The 22,850-nt window shown below is 44.2% G+C and overlaps 1 protein-coding gene across 8 annotated transcripts in view; it reads right to left on the bottom strand.

Annotated features, from left to right (window-relative positions):
* LOC101052132 (lymphotactin) overlaps nt 1–21,998 on the bottom strand; it is a 143,795-nt gene extending 121,797 nt beyond the window's left edge. For 3 of the 8 annotated variants that reach the window (XR_012515048.1, XM_074389922.1, XM_039460267.2), the window contains exons 1-2: nt 20,273–20,773; nt 19,972–20,102 (exon numbers count right to left, since the gene is read on the bottom strand). The gene's annotated coding sequence lies outside the window, so the exon portion shown is untranslated. Of the gene's footprint in view, nt 1–19,971; nt 20,103–20,190; nt 20,251–20,272 lie in introns of those variants that run through there. The other 5 variants (XR_012515053.1, XR_012515050.1, XR_012515049.1 and 2 more) reach the window with 4 other exon arrangements.
* Nucleotides 21,999–22,850: the final 852 nt, after the last annotated feature.

The raw sequence follows: 22,850 nt of genomic DNA on the forward strand, positions 1-22,850 counted from the left end.
CTTCTACCTCCCCTATGTAGGACATAAAGAACTTTGGAAAAGTCTTGTGCAAAAACATTAATCCAAGTGTCCTATACATGAAGTCAGCCCCTAGCGCAAAGCTGGAAGAGCTGTCATGTCCATTTATATGTTGCTAATATTCACTAAGAGTTTACAACATGGCAAGCACATTACATATATTTTCTTATTTCATTTTCACAGCAACGCAGGTGGTAAATATTTGATAATTCCCATTGTTCAGGTGATGAAACTGAGACTAAGAGAGGTTAAGTAATATGCTCATGATATGCGTGTTATGTGTGGTAGCATCAGAATTCGACCTCAGGTCTGAGCTCTTAGCCACCACTCCATATTGTCTCTCTGTTTGTCACACCCTTCTGCTTATCAGGATAGCCCTGTTGGTGGCATTTCCAACACACTTTCCTCCTTCAAGCAGCCCAGAATTTCTATTTTTTCCTGGAGTGGTTTGTATTTGTACTAAGCTTTCTTGTTTTTCACGTATTTTCATATACATTCTATAATTTGCTCTTCAAAACAATGTTTTTGGATAAGCAGGACAGATATCATAATCTGCACATTTCAGACATAGAAAATAAGAATCAAAAAGATTAAGTGACTTGCCTGAAACCATTCACTTGTTAGAGCTAGGACTTGCACACTGGTGCTCAGATGCTACCACCCCTCCTGCCTAGATGCTCTCTAGAGAAGAGCATCCCGGGTGCTCACAGTATGAATGGCCCTATGCCTTGAACCACACCCTGAGTTGGATCTGGGCCCCCACCCCTTCTCAGAGCAGTCCCTGGGAAGCCTCAAGTTGGCAAATCACTGATTCACATTGTCAGCTAATTGTAGGCAGATCCTGCCCTGAGGAACCTCAGGAATCTTTCCCCAGAACCTTCAATAAGAGGAAAACTTTCCAAGATTTCAGAGACAACTTGTATATCTAAGAAAGAGTCCAAATGTTACACTTAATTCAGAAGATGGTGACAAATATTTAGACCTAATTTTACTCTCACTCTCCTTGCCCTGATCCCCTCAGTCTCCATCCACTCTCCACCTACCCCTTTCCCCTCCACAAAGAAATAACATTAGATCATATTCCATAGATGAAAAGGTTCTAAGTTATAGCTTTATGAACATGATTCTGAGAAACCAGTTTATGAAAGATCCTTATCAGCTATTCAGGCTAAGTGGGGATGAGTAATGGGAAGAAACAGGATTATAAATTTTAATCTACTGCTTTTTAGAAACTCTTGTGAGATGTCATGGCTGACTAGCAACCAACAAGCATATAAAATGAGCATAGTAATGATCACCAAAAATGAAGACTTTTGCCTTGTGTGGTTTCTATGAAATAGTCCACTTGCCTGCCTGAGCCATTCTTTTTCTTTAGCTTGTCTTCATTTCCCCATGACCCCTGGGACAATCTTCATGCCCACGTGAAAGCTGTATTTGTCCTTCTGTGCCTGCGCCCATGTGTTTTGCACATGTATCTGCTTGTTTGCATTTGTGGGAGCTGGGTCGAGTGAGGACCTACCACATTGCAGGCACTATGACAGGAGTTTTCCATATATAAACTCACTACGCCTCCAGGGGACCTGTGATGTGGGTGTGATTGCTAGGATTGTTCTCCTTTTACAGGTGAAGACACTGGGACTCAAAGAAGTTAGAAGATTTGCCTAGGAACACATAACAACTACTAAAAGTTATCCTAGTGATATACCTAGAATAGTAACTGGGTATCAGCACTAAAATACATCCACACATTCTTTCAACACTCTTATTTCGGCATAGAACTACTTTTTTCAATGAATCTGATTGAGTGCTAACATTAAGCAATCAGGGAGAGAAAACTATATGGAATCTTTAATGACTTTCTCTTTCTCCACTTAAGAGACCCATAATGGCAATGTTCATCTTAATTTCATTTTGACTAAATGTATTTCATGTAATTTATACATGGGTTATAGTTTAGCCCCTCATTATGTCATGGGACAAAATTATTTACAAAACAAGTCAAAGATCTTTTAGATTTTTTTAAACCACCCATCCCCTCAATTATGAGGGCAGGATGATAGCTTTTTTTTTTTTTTTTTTTTTTTTTGAGACGGTTTCGCTCTTGTTGCCCAGGCTGGAGTGCAATGGCGCGATCTCGGCTCACCGCAACCTCCGCCTCCTGGGATCAGGCAATTCTCCCGCCTCAGCCTCCTGAGTAGCTGGGATTACAGGCACACACCACCATGCCCAGCTAGTTTTTTGTATTTTTAGTAGAGAGGGGGTTTCACCATGTTGACCAGGATGGTCTCGATCTCTCGACCTCGTGATCCACCCGCCTCGGCCTCCCAAAGTGCTGGGATTACAGGCTTGAGCCACCGCGCCCGGCCAGGATGATAGCTCTTTAGCATTTCTCCAGGAATAAGTCACCACATCAATTCTAATAATGATAAATGAAGCCATGTTGGAGTATATGAATAATTTGCTTCTTTCAATCATTGTACCATTGCTTGATTGAGCTTAAGAAAAATTTTTTGATGGATTAAGTGAAAATTAAGTCTGATCTTAATGGAGCCTTGCATATGAACACATCTCTGAAGAAAATAAGCTAGACCACAATTAATAAACCTGCCAACATCTCCTTTAATTATTTATCTATCTGACCCACAATTTGGAAAACACTCTCCGTTACACTCTTGTTCTAATTAGATGCATCATTGTCCAGTCTGTGAATAGTGGAAGAATGGTGGCCAGTGGCTTTAGGAGGAGCAAAATATTCTCAAATTATTTTATTTTTTCCAATATTAAAATCTATTAATAAATTTGTTTACTTCCTTAAAGCTATGCACTTTTCCTTACTTTATAATTGTGCTTAGAAATTCAGTATAAATCACATTTTTATAACATAAAACACATTCTCCCACTTATTTTTGTATGTGTGCTCCCATTCATTTATGTGATTAACTTATATGGGCATTTTCTGAAAGGAACTGTAAGTTTTATTAAATATAAATGGCCTAAGTTTGTTACCATTAAAATATTAGGACTTTAAAGATAGTGGCTGCAAGAAGATCTGGGAAAGAACAAAGACAGTAAAGCAAGTTAGGATAAAAAAGAAGCCAAAAAAATTTTTAGAAGCTCAGGTCTTGGCTGGGTAGTACCATCAGAGCAAGAATGTATGTGGCCTAGGAAAGAAAAATAATGCTAGAGAGGTAAGCAAAAGCCAGACCTTGAAACACTTTACCAAGGAGCACATCGAGAAAAATTCACTGGAGGAGAAAGACATATCAATTTGGAAACTGGATTTGAGAAAAATGACTCAGTCTGCAGTATGGAAGAAGTAATGGAAGGTGGAAAATACTGATGGCAGGAAGAATGGTAACCTGGGTTACCGTATGGTACCTACATATAGTAAAGCAATAAAGGACTCATCCAAGGCAACATCAGTGAGGATGGAGATGCGTTGATTGATACAGGAGAATTTAAGGAAGCTATGAAAGGTAGTGACTGGTTTGCTGAGCAAGAGAAGCTGCACAAGTGAATGAAAGTTGTTCATCCTTAAAATGAACAACTAAGGGGCCTGTGATGACATTTACGGGAATAAGAAATATAGCAGAAGGTGCATGTCTCACCAAGGATTTAGCATACTGAACTTGAAATGCCTGTGTGCATCCTAGTAGAATTATCTAGTAGAGAGACAGTTCTGTGCAACACCAGAGAGAAGGCTGGAGATAATTGGTATCATCCGAGGAAACCGAAATTGGCTTTAAATAAGGTCACCCACTATTAGGACATGGCGTAAGAAGAGACACTGAAGTTTAAGAGGGGAAAGAAGAGGATTCCATGAAGGAGGTAGGGCTAGGAAGGAACCAGAAGATAGTGATGCCTCAGAAGTCAAAAGAAAAGAGAACTGCTAGAGAAAATGTCTACACAGGGCCAAGCACAGTGGCTCTTGCCTGCAATTCCCACACTTTGGGAGGCAGAAGTGGGAGGATCACTTGGGCCCAGGAGTTCAAGACCATCCTGGGTAACATAGGGAGATCCCCGTCTCTACATAATTTTAAAAATTAGCCAGATGTGTGGTGCACACCTGTGGTCTGAGATATTCGAGAGGCTGGGGGGGAGGATCACATCACGTGAGTCCAGGAGTTCAAGGCTACAGTGAGCCATGATTACGCCACTGCCCTCCAGCCTAGGTGACAGAGTAAGACCTTGTGTCAGAAAGAAAGAAGGAAGGAAGGAATGAAGAAAGAAAGGAAGGAAGGAAAGAAAATGGTTCACAGAAAGAATGCAGAGACTAAAAAGTGTTCTTGGTTTTACAGAGTTCTTGGTGACTTCATTTCAGTGCAATAGGGAGGGTAGAAGCCAAATGTAACAAGTTTGAGTTGGAATAGATCATAACTCAGAACTCCAAATCTCAATGTAGTTTGAAAACTACTTATCAAATCCAATATCCCAATTTTACAAACGAGCAAACCGAGGCCCAAAAAGCGAACATGATATCCAAAGTCACACAGCTGGTGGCAAAACCAGGATCTCCTAACTTCCAGCTCTGTCTCCAGCGTCATTTTGGACCTACCCATGATACCTTTACAGTTTACATACAGTTTACTGCTGGGATGCGACACCTCTTGGACACCATCAAGCCATTCTGACCCTGTGTCTGAGATACATGTGTCACCATGACCCTGAAGAACAGGACAGTTGCCTTGTCCATCAGGACAGTTGCCTTGTCCATCTTCTCTGCCCACTTGTGATTAAAAGCTTAGAATTTAGGATTCGAATTTTAAATAGTTCAGATGAGCAATCATTACTAAACAGTGCAGTTCAATTGCGTTGGATCCTCATGTGGTCCTTCCTGAATGCGTACATAAAGAACCTCTGATTCCTTTATCACTGGAAACAGAGAGAGCAGTCAGAGGAGTGTGCAGGGCTCTTAGGTGAGCAAACCTGAGTTCTAGTGGGGACTCCTTAGGTAACGTTTTAAGGTGAGCATCTATTGAGCACTTACTGAGTGCCATGCCTTGTGCCTTGCATAGGGAATGCAAAAACTATTAATCCCCAACCCTGGCTCTTGAGGGATCTGTTTTGCTCTGGCCATAGCTGGACAGACTTAGATAAAGTGGAATCTCTTAGGCAGTCAAGCTAGTCCCCTCCAGAATCTTTAACTCAACCAATCTTAGGAGCCCTGCGACCATCTCTGTGCCTCCAAACTAAAATAGTGGCATGGGGAGAAGCAAATCTGTAAATTTAGTGGTTATGAAGTAAGCAGGGCCAGTCCTGGCCAGAATTTAGCTACTCCTTTACCTTTTATTCCTCCTTTTCTCTCCCCTCCAGGGACACCTACTCAACATTCCATACTTAACATCTACCTCTCTCCAGCTCTTGCTCTCACTCTCGCCCTAGTTCTCAGACTCTGACCACAGTGCTCTCCATGATACACACTGTGTGTTTTTAACTAAGTTTCTTAACTTCTCTCAATTCTCATGTCTGCAGGCATAATAATACTCACCTCATAGGACTGTCAGAACAATTAAATGAGGCAATAAATAGAAGGTGCCCATCACAGCGTTTAGTGATGCTAAACAGTTCTCCATAAATATTTGGTGTCACATTATTACTATTATTTCTGGTACCGATTGTTACCCCTCCCTTAACATATACTATCTTTCTTTGGGGTATTTGCATTCAGTGGAAGACAAAGAGCATTTAAATACAAACAATTATTTCCTAACAGCAGGGATTCAGACCAAGAGAAATATCATGGGCACCTACTTGGGACTCACAGAAGCTGCTATCTGCGCCTGAGCCTCCTTTGCGATGCAATCAGGTCTGCCGCTCCACGTGGAGGGCCTACGTGGCTCTGCTGCTCAGGAACAAAGCTGATCACCATTAGGCAAGACGTGCCTTGGGCTCCTGCGAGGACAGGTGCAATGAGCCGGTGTTCAGGTGCAACTGCTATCAACCAGAACAGGGTCTCTCTTGCTGGAGGCTGACTTAGTTTTGTGGGCTCTACCTGACAGCCCAGGATGGCCCAAGGTCAAATGACCCAGGGCCTCATGGGAAGTTTATAATGAAGCCAGCAGAGCCGACTATGCAGCAGCAGCAGATGTCAGCATAAAACTGCCTTCGGCTCCAAGGGTAGCAACACGACTCAGCATTTTAGTCAACCTCCTAAATGTCTCTCACTTTTATCTCTGAGCTTCATCCCTACAGCTGCTGCCTTAGCTGGTCCTCTTATAATTGTTCCCCAGGTGAATCATAAACAACTAATGTCTACTAAGTGCTTATTATGAGCCAGGTAATATATACTTAGAGTTTTGCATGCCATTTCTCATCAAAATCTCAACCCTATGAGGTAGGAATTATTTTTTTCCATTTTATAGACTAAAGCAGGCATCCCCAAACTACGGCCCACTGGCCACATGCGGCCCCCTGAGGCCATTTATCCGGCCCCCCGCCGCACTTCAGGAAGGGACACCTCTTTCATTGGTGGTCAGTGAGAGGAGCACAGTATGTGGCAGCCCTCCAACGGTCTGAGGGACAGTGAACTGGCCCCCTGTGTAAAAAGTTTGGGGACGCCTGGACTAAAGGATGCTCAGGGAAATTAACTGGACCAGAGCATGCCCTCCTATCCTCCTCCCACCATGGCCACCTATCCTCCCCAACCAACCTGCTGCCCTCTTGCTGTGTCTGTCTATACCAACTATTAACCAGCATCTGCCGCGAGTCTCTATCTCCTCCAACCCAGCTAAGTGCACTTACAAGAATTCCTTCCCACATGAATCTGACCATGCCACTCACATACTGAAAATCCTTCAAAGACTCCCTTTTAGGTCCAGATAAAATCGAGGCTCACTAAAGTGGCATTCTCCTTTTTTAAAACTTGCTCCAATCCCCCTTCTGGTTTCACCCTCTGCTCCCTCCCACGTTCTGGCTGCACAAAGCCACTCAGCATTCCTCAAAGGCTCTCTGCTTTTACACCTCCATCTTTAACAGTAACGCCGTCCTTCTCTGTGGACCATGGTTTCCCCAGTTCTCTTTCTGGCAAACATCTATTCGTGCATGAAGATCTAGATCAAGTGTTACCTCCTCTGTGAAACCTCCCTCAGATCCTTCTCATTCTAGTCACTGACCTGATACTACATCAAATGGCATGCAATTACTTGTTGGGAGACAGCCATCCCAATGAGGCTGGGAGCCCTCCCAGGACAGGAACTGGGGCTTATTTGTCACCTTTTAGATACAATACCTGCCTTAGGTCCTGGAGCAGGGTAATTTATTGAATATGTATTTCAGAAATGGATGGAGAAATCATTGTTTATTCATGCACATGTTCATTCATTCATTCAGTTACTTAGCTAATTACCTACTATGTGCCAAGCGATGTACTAGGGCACTGAGAAGGCAAAGACAATAAGAGTTAGAACTCCCTGAGGAGTCCTTGCTTTGGTCTAATGCTTATATAATCAAGGGCTTTTATTGTTTTTTTTTCTTGACTCCCTTCCCAGAAAACAAACTGAACTGCAGAGCCTGCAAAATACTACCTAATGCCATCCTATTTAATATGGAACCAACTGCCATCCATTTAACTGTCACACTGCTTACAAGAACCTCAGTCATCAGGTCAAAATCACAGCTTGTGCAAATAACCAATGTTAGATAGCTTGCAACTCCATTGGGTCCTAAATCCATCATGATGTTAGTTTGTTAAATTCTGTGAATTCAATTAACTCTCCCGATTAATCATGGATTAATTAACCAAACTGTGCTGACATGAAAGTATTGAGGCTTACGGTTGTTATTTTTTTTTTAGAGAAAAGAGCTAATAATATTTGGCTGTGTCATTTCATTGGATCTAAATTGAAATCTTGCTGTCTGCCTGCTCTGTATTGTCTCATCATTTGATTATATGCTACTTGGTTCTCTAATTTTTTTTCTGCATAAATAGGCCTATTTCATCAATATAATAAGGATACTGGAATCACCTTCTGGGCAAGGACTTCACCCTCTTTTTTCACTGTTAAGTAAATTTTATTGTGTAAAAGGGCCCAGAAAAAAAAAAACTATTTTTTTTTAATATTTAAGATATATAACAGGGCTGGGCGCGATGGCTCATACCTGTAATCCCAGCACTTTGGAAGGCCAAGGTAGGCGGATCACCTAAGATCAGAATTCCATACCAGCCGAGCCAACATGGCAAAACCTGTCTCTACTAAAATACAAAAATTAGCTGGGCCTGGTGGTGGGTGCCTGTAATCCCAGCTACGTGGGAGGCTGAGGCAGGAGAATTGCTTGAACCTGGTTGTCGGAGTCTGCAGTGAGCTGAGATCGCACACCGCACTCCAGCCTGGGCAACAAAGCAAGACTCCATCTAAAAATTAAAAAAAAAAAATTACATAACACGATGTTATGGAATACATATAGATTATAAAAAGGTTACTATAAGTAAAGCATATTAACATATTCATCATCTCAGTTATCTATGTGGGGGGGGCAGGTAAAACCTACTCAGTGTGAATTCTATTTACAATATAATTTTATTGCCTTTAATCCTCATGTTGTACATTATCTCTTTAGACTTGTTCATCCTAAATATCTGCTGCTTTGAATCCTCTGAACTACTTCACCGTTTCCTCCCCCGATTCCATCCCCATTAACCACTGTTTTTCTCTATCTCTGTATATTAGAAATTTGTTTAGGTTCCACATATAAATGAGATCATGCAATATTTTTCTTCCTGTATCTGGCTCATTTCACTTAGCATAATGTCCTGCAAGCTCATCCACGTTGCAGCAAGGGGCAAGATTTTGTTCTTTTTTAGGACTGAATAGTGTTCCATTGTAATAATGTACCACAGTTTCTTTATCTATTGATCCATCAACGGACACTTAGGTTGAATCCGTATCTTGGCTATTATAAATAATTCTTCAACAAACATGAGTGCTGATATCTTTACAAGGTGACGATTTCATTTTTCTTGGGTGTATGCCCAGCAGAGGGACTGCCAGTTTGTATGGTAACTCCTATTCTTAATTTCTTTCGAAACTTTCACACTGTTTTCCATAACGGCTGTACTAATGTACATTCCCATCAACAGTGTACAAGAGTTTCCTTTTCTCTACAGGGACTCCACCTCTTAGACCCTCACAAAACCAACCCACCTGGTACTCTCCTGCACACAGAGGTCACCCCGGAATTGCAGATGGCAACAGCTGGAAGATAATCTAATCTGAAACCCTCATTATATAAATGAAGGAAAAGAAGCCCGGAGAAGGGCAATGACTCACCCAAAGCCATTAGGCTGAGCCAGGATTTCCTAAACTCAATTAATGATAATAGCAACACAATGGCTTAATTTATTTATTGCATATATATCTGCTGATTCATAAGTAGCATGAGGCTCCACGCTGAGAAGCTGGTAAGTGCCACATGGCTGGAGAGACATAGATTTGAGTTCAGGGCTACCAAGTCAGCCCAAACCTGAGGGAACTGATTCCTAAAATAAAGGAATTACAGAGAAGCGATTCTGAATTCTGGACAGCTCTTGCTCTCCAGATTTGCTGATTTGTTGCTGATTTGTAAGCAGCAAGCAGAAACCATTGGGTAAAAGGGAAAGATTTTAGCAGCCTCACAGAGATATGGAAACAAAATGCGGAGTTCAAGACCCACCAAGAGGATGCTCTCGAAAAAAACACTCAAAGACTTTCAGCAGGAACCCTTATATTAATGTCCTATTGCAACAAATCACCACAAATGTAATGGCTTAAAACCACACAAAGGTATAGTGCTAACCTTTAGCTCTGCAGGTTAGAAGTCTGACGAGAATCTCACTGAGCTCCATTCAAGGTAGCAGCATTCCTTCTGGAAGCTCCAGGGGAGAATCTATTTCCTTGCCTTTTCCAATTTACAGAAGCTGCTTATAATCCTCAGCTGGTGGCCCTCTTCCTCAATCTTCAAAGTCAGCAAGCCCAGATGGAATTCTTGTCACAGTTCACCACTCTGACCTCCTCTTCAGCCTCCCTCTTCCATTTTTAAGGGTCCCGGTGATTATGCTGCAGCCACTCAGAAAATCTAGGATATTCTCTATTTTAAGGCCAGCTGATTAGCAATTTTAACTCCATCTGCAACTTTAATTCTACTTTACTGTAGATCCTACCATATTCACAGATTCTGGGCATTAGGATATGGACATCTTTGGGGAGCCATTATTCAGCAGACACATCCTTGCAGTAAAAGTGACTTAGAAATAGACAAATTCTTACAAAACTGAAACACAGCTGTGAATCATCACAATCCCAAATAGGAGGAAGGTGATGTGCCCCCAGTATAACAGCCTGCCAGAAGTAGAAACAAATTCTCTTTGAAGAAAGCTAACATCATCCAGATGTTAACTGGATGTTATTCTTACATAAAATGTCCAGCATTCAATCCAGGATTCCCAGGTATATGTAAATATACAAGACCAAATGACCATTTTTCTGTCTTTCTTCTCCCACATTAGAATACAAGTCCCCTGAAAACAGGGACTACGTTCAATCTGTCAGATCCCAGAGTTCAGCCCAGGCTGTGGTGTATGCTATTGCTCTGCAAATGTGTATTGAGTGAATGGCTCTAATACTAATTATGGCAGCACCCCAATAGAGAAAATAGTCCCAAGGAGCCAGCTTTGAGCAGGGGCTTTCAGAACTGGCATTAAATTCTCCTAAATTCAACACCATCTGTAATAAAGTCACACTTTGGCTGGTTGCAGTGGCTCATGCCTGTAGTCCCAGAATTTTGGGAGGCCAAGCCAGGCAGATCACAAGGTCAGGAATTCGAGACCAGCCTGACCAACATGATAAAACCCCATCTCTACTGAAAAATATAAAAATTAGCCAGGCATGATGGCGAGCGCCTGTAATCCCAGCTACTCAGGAGGCTGAGGCAGGAGAATTGCTTGAACCCGGGAGTTAGAGGTTGCAGTGAGCTGAGATCTTGCCTCTGCATTCCAGCCTGGGCAACAGAGTGAGACCCTGTCTCAAGAAAATAAATAAATAAAATAAGGTAACACCTTATCCAGTGCCAGCTCACAACAAGCCAACCTTAAAGTATAATTATAACAAGAAGGAATTTTTTAAAAAGCAAGCTACCGATGCTGCCTGCAGCTTGTCACAGACAGGCTAGCGATTAGGAGTAAGCAGGTCTGTGGTGAGAGGAGAGAGGAGACCAGCAATGCTGAACTGACCCCTGATTTCCGGTGATTAAATCTATGTAGAACTTTCATCTGCCCCAAACCTTACTTATTTTGAATCTTTTAAATATTTCTATGAGACTTAACTCTTCCAAGCTGCCTTCCAGGAAAATTGCTGAGAAACTAGAGATGTAGGAGTTCAGAGCCAGGGCCGCTGCACGCTGACGTGACGCTTACTCTCTGCCAAACCATGAAGCCTCTGGGAGCCTGCACAGGCCTGCATTATGCTGCAGGAGGAAGGACCTTTGTTGAATTTGTCTGCCAGCTGAGTCACTTTTTCTAATGTGTGTGAAGGCTTAGTGTGTGCAAATGTCAGCCCCAGACCAGAAGCATTTTAAGAAATATTCTAAAGAGGAGAAATAGCCATCATTTATTTGAGTACTTATTTCGTGCTCGATCATGTGTTAAGCACTTCACATGTATGATATCGCTTACTACTTAAAACTCCGTGGAGTAGATATTGCTATCATTTTATGACGAGACGGAAGCTCAGTGACGTTAATTAATTGGGTCAAGATCACACAGCCAGGAAGTGGTAGAGCCGGTGGGTCAGTGTCACCAAATGCCTAGGTGTTTGGCCACTAAAGCAATTCTGTCTCAACCACTAGTTCTGGTGACCTTCTTCTTGCATGTAATCCAAACTGGCATATCAGAACATCTCAGCGGCTCCAAAAGCAAACATGAGAGGAAAAAGAACACATCTGTTGAACGTGGGTAGCTGAGGATCTGTAAGCTCTGAGTGGGGCCATTTCCCCTTCTCTACCATGTGGGCATCTAATGGTGCCCACCTCTGTGATATTTCCAGAACCGTCATGAGTAATGGGCCACATAATTCAATGAGACTACATATGAAACAGGTGGAACTGAAGAGCACGGTCAGAGGGCAAACTAGCAGTTTCCTTTTCCCAGAACATGAAGATTTTATGTGAAAAGAAAGAATCCTGGTCCCCCACGTGTCCTTCAGGTTAGTCCAGCGTCATCCACTCCCTGGAGCAGGCTCCACCTACAGGTTGCATGAGTACTGGATAGTATCTCCTGATGATTAAGTTGCTTTTCTGGGATAGCGCGATTCATTTTTAGCTCCTCGTCACTGAAGCCGAGAGCCCAGAAGTCAGCGTGTGCGCCCACGGCGTTGCGATCAGGTGAGGTTGCCGAGGCAACGGCAGCCGCGCCTGACGTCACCGGGCGAGGACACCTCCGCAGCCACGCGGCCGCGCCTCCCGCGGGCTTCACCGGCCTGTGTCAGCCTTAATTGATTCCCTGAGCTTCTCCAGAACTCCCAGAACTGCACTCCCACTCCCACCCATCTCAGCAAACACAGGAAGGGAGGAAGCTGCCTTTATGAAAAGGCAAAATCGCGCAAAAAAAAAAAGAAAAAAGAAAAAAGAAAAAAGAAAAGAAAAGAAAAGAAAAAAAGAAAGAAAGAAAGAAAAAAAAAAGAAAAGAAAAGAAAAGAAAAACAAGACAGGGAACCAGAGAGGGGTCCTGAAGGATCCCCATGCAAATGTATCTGCGACTCTGCTTTGGGACCCAGGGGATGAGAAAATGGATAGCAGTGGGAGACTGGAAGGGGTTTGCCCTCACTCTGTGGGGCAGGAACAGAGGCAAATCTGATCAACGAAGTTAAAACCCCTTTCTCCTCCCCACTCCCTTCCTACTCGAAGCCTCAATTAACCTCTGGGCAAAGCCCGTCACTCAATAAGTATAACGATTTCTCCCCACAGAAAAAAAGGGTAACCACTGGGCAGGGAGGAAAAAGCTGGAGACCCCTGATGCCATTCTCTCAGACAGACTACTGCCACCAGCAAACGTTTAGCCATCCCCTTCCATGCTGTAAAACGGTTTTGGAGAAGCCTCCCAGCAGCCTCTGCACCCAGGCCCCACGTGACCAGTTCCTACCAGGGAGCAGAAGTGATATGGGTCATTCTCAAATCAAAATGAGGCCATCTCCGCCCTCTCTCTCCTTCTGCCGCCTCAGACTAAGATGGCAAAGCAGGGAGATAGAAGGATCCTGGATCCCTAAATTGCTACAGTTGTCCCTCAGTATCCAAAAAAGTGTTGCTTCCAGTACCCCCATCCCCGGAGGTAACTTCCACGGTTACAACTATCACCACTTTGCAGGTGTTGCCCACATCTCTACCCCTAAACCCGACCTCTTACCAGCCTGCTCTATAAGTCCATCCAGGGATTCTCTATTCAGCTCAAAGCACCGTACTCTACTCCTCTTCTTCCAGCGAAATAAGCTCCACCTTCTCACTTCCCACTTCTGCTGAAAGCCTCATAGTTCTTTCATTGCTCAAGTCTGAAATCCTGAAATTGGCCTGGAGTCCTTCATCCTTCTTCCACTTCGATATTCATCCAGAGACCATGCCCTCCTCGTTTGATGGACTCGCATTGATCCCCTCATTCCCAGACCTCCTGCCACCACCTGATTCAAATACTCATCTCCTCTCCTCTGAACTACAGTATCTTCCCAGCTGGTCTTCAGAGCACCAATTTCCTGCTTTGTTATATGGTGAACAGGGCTGGCTAATTGTCCTAAAATACTGCTCTAAACATCACTTTCTGCCCCTAAACCTCACTAACACCTTCCTGCTCACTGAATCAAAATCAAACTGCCCCCAAATGCCACAACACCACAATTCCCCCTCCCGTGTAGGCAACACTCAGCGATACCAAAATCATTTATTTTCCACAGTTAACCAGCCAGTGACCCTGGGGAAAACACTATCTCTAAGTCTCCATTTCCTCACCTGTTAAACGGGGATATTAACAGTACCTACTTTTAGAGCCGTCGTGAAGGTGAAATACAGTAAGATATGGAAAGGGATCAGCGTGCTGCGTAACTGTTGGTGCTGATGATGAAGACAGTCTCCCAGAAACAGCCTTCAAATGGCTTCACTTAACCTCTGACTCACGATTGTTTTATTTTATATTCTATTCCAACCACATTCACCAGCGATTAGGGCCAACAAATGCATTTAATACAGTCACTTGTTTTCAGTCGCCCTCTAGCTTCTGCAAACCTGCCTTTTCCAGCACTCAAGAAATGGAAGCTTCTTGGACAGAAGTGAAGTAATGGGGAGTCCAGTCCACTTATCTTAACACTTTGACCAGACACTTTCTTTCATGTAAAAAAAAAAAAAAAAAAAAAAAACATCCAAACCAGGCAAGGCTCATGCCTACAATCTCAACAATTTGGAAGGCCAAGGCGGGCTGATCACTTCAGCTCAGGAGTTCAAGACCAGCCCGGCCAACATGGCAAAACCCTCCACAAAAAAAATACAAAAATTAGCTGGGTGTGGTGGTGTATACCTGTAGCTACTTAGGAGGCATAAATGGAAGCCTCATTTAAGCCAAAAATGTAGAGGTTGCAGTGAGACAAAAATCACACCACTGCCCTCCAGTCTGGATGACAGAGCAAGAATCTGTCTCAAAAAAAAATTTTTTTTTTCCAAACCAAATTATCATTAGAGAAGCAAGGAAGACATTTTGTCTCAATTTTTGAAAATGTAGGTCTTACTTTCCAATAGTATTTAACTACGTATTTCTAAGAGTAAAACATGATTCTTTTAAGAATGAAATAGTGACTTAAAATAGTTGAAAAACACACTGTCTTCCCAGAGTATAGAGAATTAGAGTGATAGAGTGAAAAGAACATGAAATTCAAATTTAGATAGCTCTTGGATACAATACTAGCTTTTCTACTCCCTAGCTTCAGCTCTGCTCAAGAGAATGGGAGCTTGAGTGTAAATCAAATGACACGCGTCCAAATCTGGATGCCATCCTCACTAGGAAGTTACTCTCTGAATCTCACTTTCCTCATCAGTAAAGTGGAGATAATCATACCCACTCTGCAGCCTGTTGTGAAAAGTAAGTGGCACTACCTGTAAGAACCCAACAGAGAGTCCGGCTCAGGTTCCATGAGGGTCTGCTCTGCCCATACCACCAGCCCGCGGTAACTGCTGTGGCTTAAAAAATACCTGTTGCTAGAGAATGGGCTTTGCTTTCAAGCATGTATAGCTGTTTCTCCAGACTGCACATGCTGGGAGTTAAAACAAGAGTGATGGCAAAGGTTGGCCATTATTAGTATGATTAATATTAGTCTGTTTGGGCTACCTACCATAGCAAAATTCTTTAGACTGAGTGACTTAAACAACAACAGAAATTTCTTTTCTGTTCTGGAGGCAAGGAAATCCAAGATCAAGGCACTAGCCAGGCAGGTTTTATTCTGAGGCCTCAACTCCTCGTCTTATAGACAGCCACCTTTTCAATGCGTGATCACGCAACTCCTCCCCAGTGCCTGTGGGAGGGGAGAGAGAGAACGAGCTCTCTGATGTCTCTGCTTTTAACGCCACTAATCCCATCAGCCCTTGGCCCTACCCTCACAACCTTATCTAACCATAGTTTCTTCTCCAAAGCCCCATCTCCAAATACCATCATATTGAGAATTGTGGCTTTAGCATATAAATTTGGGGACAAGGAGGGCACAACATTCATTCCCTAGCATTGATTAACGCTGCCCTTACTCATCATTGCAGAATCCAAACCTCCGTCCTAAGTTAACACATCTATGGGGGAAGTCCCAAAGATATGTCTCCATGTGCTCACAAAAGAGTCCTCTTGGCCACCACGTGTCATCAGCCATTTTTCTTCTCCCCTGCTGCAATGCCTGACATCTCTGAAACTCAAAGGTGCTGCCAAACCACAAAGTCTCCATGGACACCATGGGAGAAAAGCCTCCAGCATGGCCACGGCTATGGCCTCCTGCTGCTGTTTCCTCCGAATCTGCAGTGCCAACCCCAAGAAGCTGCTCCTGGTGCCAGAGCTACAGATGCGCCGATGCCTCCCACCCCACCACAGCCACAGCCCCAGTGTCCTGACAGTAACACAGCAGAAGCCCTGCCACCTTTGGGCGGAGCTGTCTCAGAGATTTCAGACAACATTTCCTCTTCTTCAGTATTCAGTGGAGCACTCTGTTCACTACACACAGTGGCTCTTGCAGGTGCCCAATAAACATTGTTTAACATGCAGTGGCCTGAGCTAGAGGGAGTCCTGCAGAATGAATGCTACACTCAAAACTGTCTTTTATTTCTGACTCCAAGTTGTTTTTCTTAAAAAGAAAAAAAAAAAAAAAAAAAAAAAAGCTTGTATCTCTCCCCTGGGGAGGACATGTAGGTTCCCCAAACCAGAGTTTTCCAACCAGCATGCTGCAGATAGGTCACTGATGTGCCAGGAGATTTCCTTCCCCTGAAGTCTCCAGAGTTGCTAGGCTGGCCCTGAAGGTCAAGAGTCACGGAGCCAGGCCCCCCATGCAGGCAGCAGCCCCTCAGTTTACCTCAGTGTGGCATGCCATGGCAATCATTCTCTATGTAGAGCATGAACAAGAGGAGCGTGAGAAACACGTCCTCATGCTGAAAGAGCCCCAGCAGGCCCTTCTCTCATTCTGTCATGTCTGGACCCTAGGACAAGCTCGGCTTAGGTTCAAGATGCCCTCCCTACCAAGAACTTGTGAGTGCAGCAGCATCTGAGTCTGTATCCTCATTTCTACACATGCTGGAGCTCACCCCTTCTTTTGTTTCCTTCACACATCTCTCAATCTTGTCCTCGACTGTTTTCTCAATAGCTTGGCCTCTTCATTTAGACCTGACCCCTGTCCCAGCCAATGAGTTCCCCATTCTACTGCCCCATCCCCATTGTTGCATCTTTGAGAACAGTAATTTATTATCTTACAAATGTTTGAATGGAATTCCTTAAAATTGAGTGCAAAGAAGAAAGAGACTTTGTGTCTGGCGGCAAATTTTTAACAGAACCCACACGCTTTACCACTATTAAAAGCCATACTATAAAATCAAATGCTGCTCAATGAATATTTTTAAGCAAATGAATGCATTAACTAATCAACATCCACGAGAGAGTTGAGAGGGAAATTACGCATAAGTGCAATTCTTCTGGTCAAGTAGCTCTTACGGTAGATGAAAAGGAGGGTGGAAAACATTTCTGTGTGAGGAAAAAACAGTGGGTACCTCACCTGCCGGGAAGCACTTGAAATTTACTCACTCTTTTATCTTTTTTTTTTTTTTTTTTTTAAGATGGGGTATTGCTATGTTGCCCAGGCTGGTCTTGAATTCCTGGGCTCAAGCAATCCTCCCACCTTGGCCTCCAGAAATGTTGGGATTACAGGCATGAGCCACTGTGCCGGGCCCACGCTTTTAGCTTTCAAGTCTGACAGCTGCTTAAATGCAACTAGGTGGTGACTTCCCTACAGAACTGTATTACTTCCCTAACTAAAACCTGCCTTCGTTCGTTTCACTCATTCCTCACTAAACTGTGGGAAATAAGGATCAAACCTATCTCTCCCAATTATCTTGCAAATAGAAAGAAGATGGCACTCCTTCCTTCAGAAAAGAAAGGGTTGCTTCCTGCTATACATGATTTGCTGTATGCAGATTGATCGATTTTCAAAAAAGAGGTTTACATGCACAAGGAAAGAGATTGAAGGGGAATGTTTCCCCAGAGGGTTCAGTGGAGGTATTTTTGCACGTGTACAAGTGGATTCAATATTACCACAACATGATATTTTCAATTTCTTTATACGAGTTATTTGAAAGCAATAGGCACTGTACTCTCTGGGGACAGAAGCACCCCCAAGGCCAATTCCTGCCCTCAGCTTAGCTTCACAGACAGAGTTCCCATCATGACCCTCTGTAACACTTTACGATTCAGTGAGATTAAAAAGAAAGGAAGAAGAGAATTGTGGAGGTTAGCAGTAACGGAAATTAGAAGCATTTTGCAGCCACCATTTTACAAAGCCCTCTTTCCTGGTCTTGTCTCCTAGTGATCATAGTCCCCATGCTCAGGATTAGAAGGTCCTCTTAAACAGAAACACCTTTCTGATATTGCAGTCTTCACCATTCATTCCTTTGACATATTAAGGCTTTTTTTCTAGACTCTCTCTGAAAATGCAAATATCCCAGAGACAGAAAAGTTGAAGATATGCTAAGGAATCAAGGTTTCAGTGAGATAGAAAATTATACTAGTCATAATATTTCCACGGTAATTTATAGTTGATTAAGCACATTCGCAGGTATGGCCTCATTTGATTCTTATTAACAAACATATGACTTAGAAAAGCAGAACATATTTTTGGTATTATCATTTCCATTTTACATAAGAGACTCCTGATAACCAGAAATACTGACCCAACACTCCTATCCTATGCAAGTGAAAGGGCTGACTGCAGACTCAAAACCAGCTTTCTGCCTATCCAAGAATGCAGCTGCCCTAGAGTGATTCTCACTCTTTCCTCACCCTTGCCTCTCCTGCTTTCCACACTGATCAGTCCCCAAGCTGTGCCTGGGTCCCAAGTCCAGAGACCCTCACCAATTTCCTGCCCCATTTTCCTGAAGTCAGGCAATTGCCTAAAGGACCCTGGATCCTGTCCTTCCTTCCCCACCCTGCACCAGGAACTCCACTCTATACAATTCAACAATAACAAATATTTATTGAGCACCTACTGTGTGCCAGGATCTAGGCATTAGGATACAACATGGTAGGATGAGATCCAAAGGTCCTTTCTCCCAGTCAGGACTCTCTTGCTTGGTTACCCACCAGAGTGATATGGATCTTCATTTCAGTGGTGAAGGTGTTAATAACGCCTAAGGGTTACTGGAGAACTTACAGTGTGTGAGTGACTATTCTCAGCATTTGACTTATGCTAATTCAACCAGTCCTTATAACAGCCCGATGAGGTGTTATTCACATTTAACAAAACTGAGAAAGAGCGAGATTGCCTAGTAAGACTGCACACCTAGTAAGAGGCAGAGCAGAGGAAGGCAGAGGAAACTGGCTCACAGTCCATACCCTCATCTCTTAGGCAAAGCTGAAAACTGCTGGAAGCAGTGTAAAGAGAAGCAACCTTTAATCGAATGAGTATTAATGTAATACTTCTCTGTGCTCAGGCCAGGGATAGAAATGAATGTAAGTGCCTCATGGAAGGAGCTTCCGTTCTCCACCTTTTTTCAAAGACAAGGCCCACCCATGCAAACACATCTCCAGCAGCAGGGAGGGCCCCAGACCTCCAAATTGATTGTGCATTTGCTCACTCGGTGTGCACGCCCTTGAGCCGGCCCTGCCTCTCTGATCACCACTGATGCTGGGCCCTGACTCCCAATAGTCTCCCAAAGCCCCCTTGGTCTGATAACACTTGGCTCTGGGTCTCCAACTCAACCCAGCACACGGCCTGAGACCCATTTCTGATCTTCAGCTCTCAGCCTTCACACTCCCTGACTTGGGTAACAAGTCAGGCTGTCCTAAATTAACCTGCACTTTCCCCCACCTGGAAGTGGGTTAAAATACTAGTTCAGACTTAACTACCTTTCAGCACAATATGCATACTCGACTCATATTTGTCTCTTTGATTCACTTTCATTCATTTATCCCTTCCACAAATGATGTGCACCCAGTATGGGCTAGGCAAATATAACATACTTTACATGCATTGTCCCTTTTAATTCTCCCAAGGACACCATTAGGTTTCTATTACCTCCATTTTACAGATTGATAAAGCTGAGCTCTCAGCATTTTTATCAAATTCTCCAGGACCTAGAAGAATTTGCTATCCATGAGCAACTTGAGGCAGGCCTACCTTTGACCTTCCCGCCCCAGCCCTTCAACAGGCACTTGGCAGACATTTGTTAAATTACGCTGGATTAACAACCAGCTGGGCACCATGTGCAGCCTACCTCCTGATGATCCCCAGTGGAGATCTTGCTGTTCTGGGGACCTCTCTTGTTCATATTCACCCGGTAAAAATCGGACTGGACGTCTCCTGCATTATCAGCAGCCACCAGGCACAGTATCCAAGCTTTGCAAACTAGGAAAGATTAAAAATTTAGCTCTTGCCACATCTCTAACAGAACAGAACCAAAAGCAATCATCTGACGTTAGGGGGTGCCACACACAAGCAATGAGGACCTTTGCCAGCCCAGCTTCCTCTTGAGGAGGTGTGAGCTTTCCGCCTGGGCACCTGGAAAAATAACATACCTGATATGTGCTCTTTTCTTTTCCCTGGAGGCCTTGACAGCTGTCAGCTCTGTTCAGACAGATCCCAACCATAATGAACCAGCAACAGGCCCTTACTAAGTCATCAGATCCCTGGGTGATGCCATGTGCCAGAGGAGACCACCCAGAGACTCTGATCCCAAGGCAGCAGCCTTCCTGGAAGATTTTAGCCCAGGACTTTTGCCAAACACTGGTGCACTAAAAGTCAGGCCTGACCTGATTGCAGGGTTTAGGATTCAGAGCCAATTGACCAAACACCCCTAAAGAGAAAAGCAAATGGCTTTCTGAAGACAGCAGTTCTTACTGTTTCCTCTTAGGACTCCATTAATAAAATAATAATCAAAATAAAGTCTCATTAAAAGAACATATTTAGTGCACGCTTCAGCAACAAATATACTAAAAAAAGAACATATTTAGAACAATCATTCCCTTCAGCAGGTTGTAATTCCTGTAACTCTCAGGGAACAGCTTTGGGATCTGCATAGCGACTCCCACGCAGGACACAATCTGTCTGTCTAAGAGGGAATGAGTCAGCCTGCAGCAGGAGGGAGGCGGTCTGCAGCACCCTCCCCATGGAAACTCCGCAGCCAACCTGGGTTTTCTTACAAGATGAGCTTTTAACCCAATAAGCAAGTCATTTCTCCCTGTTTCCGAAAGAGGAGTGTCTCAGAGGCTTCCTTATTATAAAGGAAGTGTCCTGTCTCAGAAGCCACCGTCCCTCTCCGCTGCAGGACTGATGCCCACTCAACTCTTCCCCAGTCGGGGTTTGCAAAATGTAAAACTCTGTATACACTTTTGACCTCTCCTGTCTGTCGGTCCCTCATGCCGTCAGTATTTCCAGCCATATATCTGATTTTACAGGACTTCTGGATATGTGCTGCAGACATTTTGAGTATGAATTGCATGCTAAGCCCTGTGTTAGGTGTTAGTAATTTAGGCTGTGAAGGGTAAAGGATCTTCCTGGGTCAGACCCAGTCAGCCATTATTCCTTTATCTTCCTTCCCCTCAGAAACAAGATAGGCCTTATAGCTGAAAAGACAAAGCTGAACACTGGCACATCAGCCCTGGTTGCAGAATTCCTGCCTTCACTCAGCCCACTGTCTCTCTGCCCCAGGAGCAGAGCCACAAGCAAGGGGCCAGGCCGCCTCTATGTGGCCAGAATCCAGAACTGAGCTTGAGAAGCTCCTCTTTGAGGCTGACTCATACCTGATAGAGGAGTCAGGGGTCATCATCTCCTGTGTCCCCTTGCTGCTCAGGGTGTTTCCTCATGTCCAGTCAAGATGTCGCCTGTCTTCCCTATTCTGCCTTCATGGGGAACGATGCCCCAAGCCCCTCCTGCTTGGGGCATACTGATGGAGTTCTCTGCCATCAAGGGTGTGTAGATTAGTGCTGCGCCTTCCTCCTCGGCCCCACGCCCTCCTGCTTTCTGTCCACCTGACTTTTCCCAGTGCTTTCTACTGTAGCCCTCAAGAAGCACATGGATCAGTGACACATCATTCTGACTTTGATCACCCCTCCTCCATTTCCTCAGTCAGCTGTGTTCCTTTCTCCTAAACACTCACAAATGTGCATCTATTCCAGCAGCTACAAAGCCTCAGTATGCACGAGGCTCTCCTGTCTACACTGTAAAGGAAGCAACTGCCACTTCCAGAATCAGGGAGAGCAGTGTCTTCCGGCTTGCTGAAGATGATGACTCTCTTCTTACAGTCCCACCCTTTTCAAGGGCAGCTCTTCACAGCTCATTTTCCTTAACTGGCCCAGGTCTTCCCTCCCTATGGCCAGAGTTGTCATTCTAACTTTTTTAAAAAAAAAAACATCTCCAAATGGTTCTTTATTGAACACCCACTGTGGCTATGCAACATCCTGTCCCTGGCCTCTAATCCGGGCTCAGGCACCCCTGCCAGGAGGATCCTCAGAAGGCACCTCCCAAGAGTGCCGAGAGATTGGGTAGAGGGTAAAAGACAGCAGGGAGAGGGAGGAAAGTGAAGACAAGAGCGAAAGAGAAGAGGCCTAAACTGTACATGCTTTTACTGCCCAGTACCTGAGGGAATGTGTTCTCTTTCTGGGTCCATGAGCGGGCATAGCTTTTTTTTTTTTTTTTTTAAGACCAAGTCTCGCTCTGTCGCCCAGGCTGGAGTGCAGTGGTGTGATCTTGGCTGACTGCAACTCTAGCCTCCTGGGTTCAAGCGATTCTCCTGCCTCAGCCTCCCGAGTAGCTGGGACTACAGGCGCTCGCGGCTAGGCCCGGCTAATTTTTTGTATTTTAGTAGAGACAGGGTTTCACCATGTTGCCTAGGCTGGTCTCCAACTCCAGAGCTCAGGCAATCCGCCCTCCTCGGTCTCCCAAAGTGCTGGGATTACAGGCGTGAGCCACTGAGCCTGGCCAGGGGTTTAGCTTTAAGGGCAAGAATTTCCCCGGCGCCACGCCCCGCTCCCATCTCTCTCCATCTGGGAGATTCAACAGTTGATGTTTGAATTTCGCTGTGGCGGGAAGAAACTAAAAGTCAATCACTCCAGCGGAAGTTCTAAGGAACTCCTTTCATTGGCCCAGGGTCTTGGA

The sequence above is a fragment of the Saimiri boliviensis genome, chromosome 19 (assembly GCF_048565385.1).
Source record: "Saimiri boliviensis isolate mSaiBol1 chromosome 19, mSaiBol1.pri, whole genome shotgun sequence".
In the NCBI taxonomy this organism is placed as follows: domain Eukaryota; kingdom Metazoa; phylum Chordata; class Mammalia; order Primates; family Cebidae; genus Saimiri; species Saimiri boliviensis.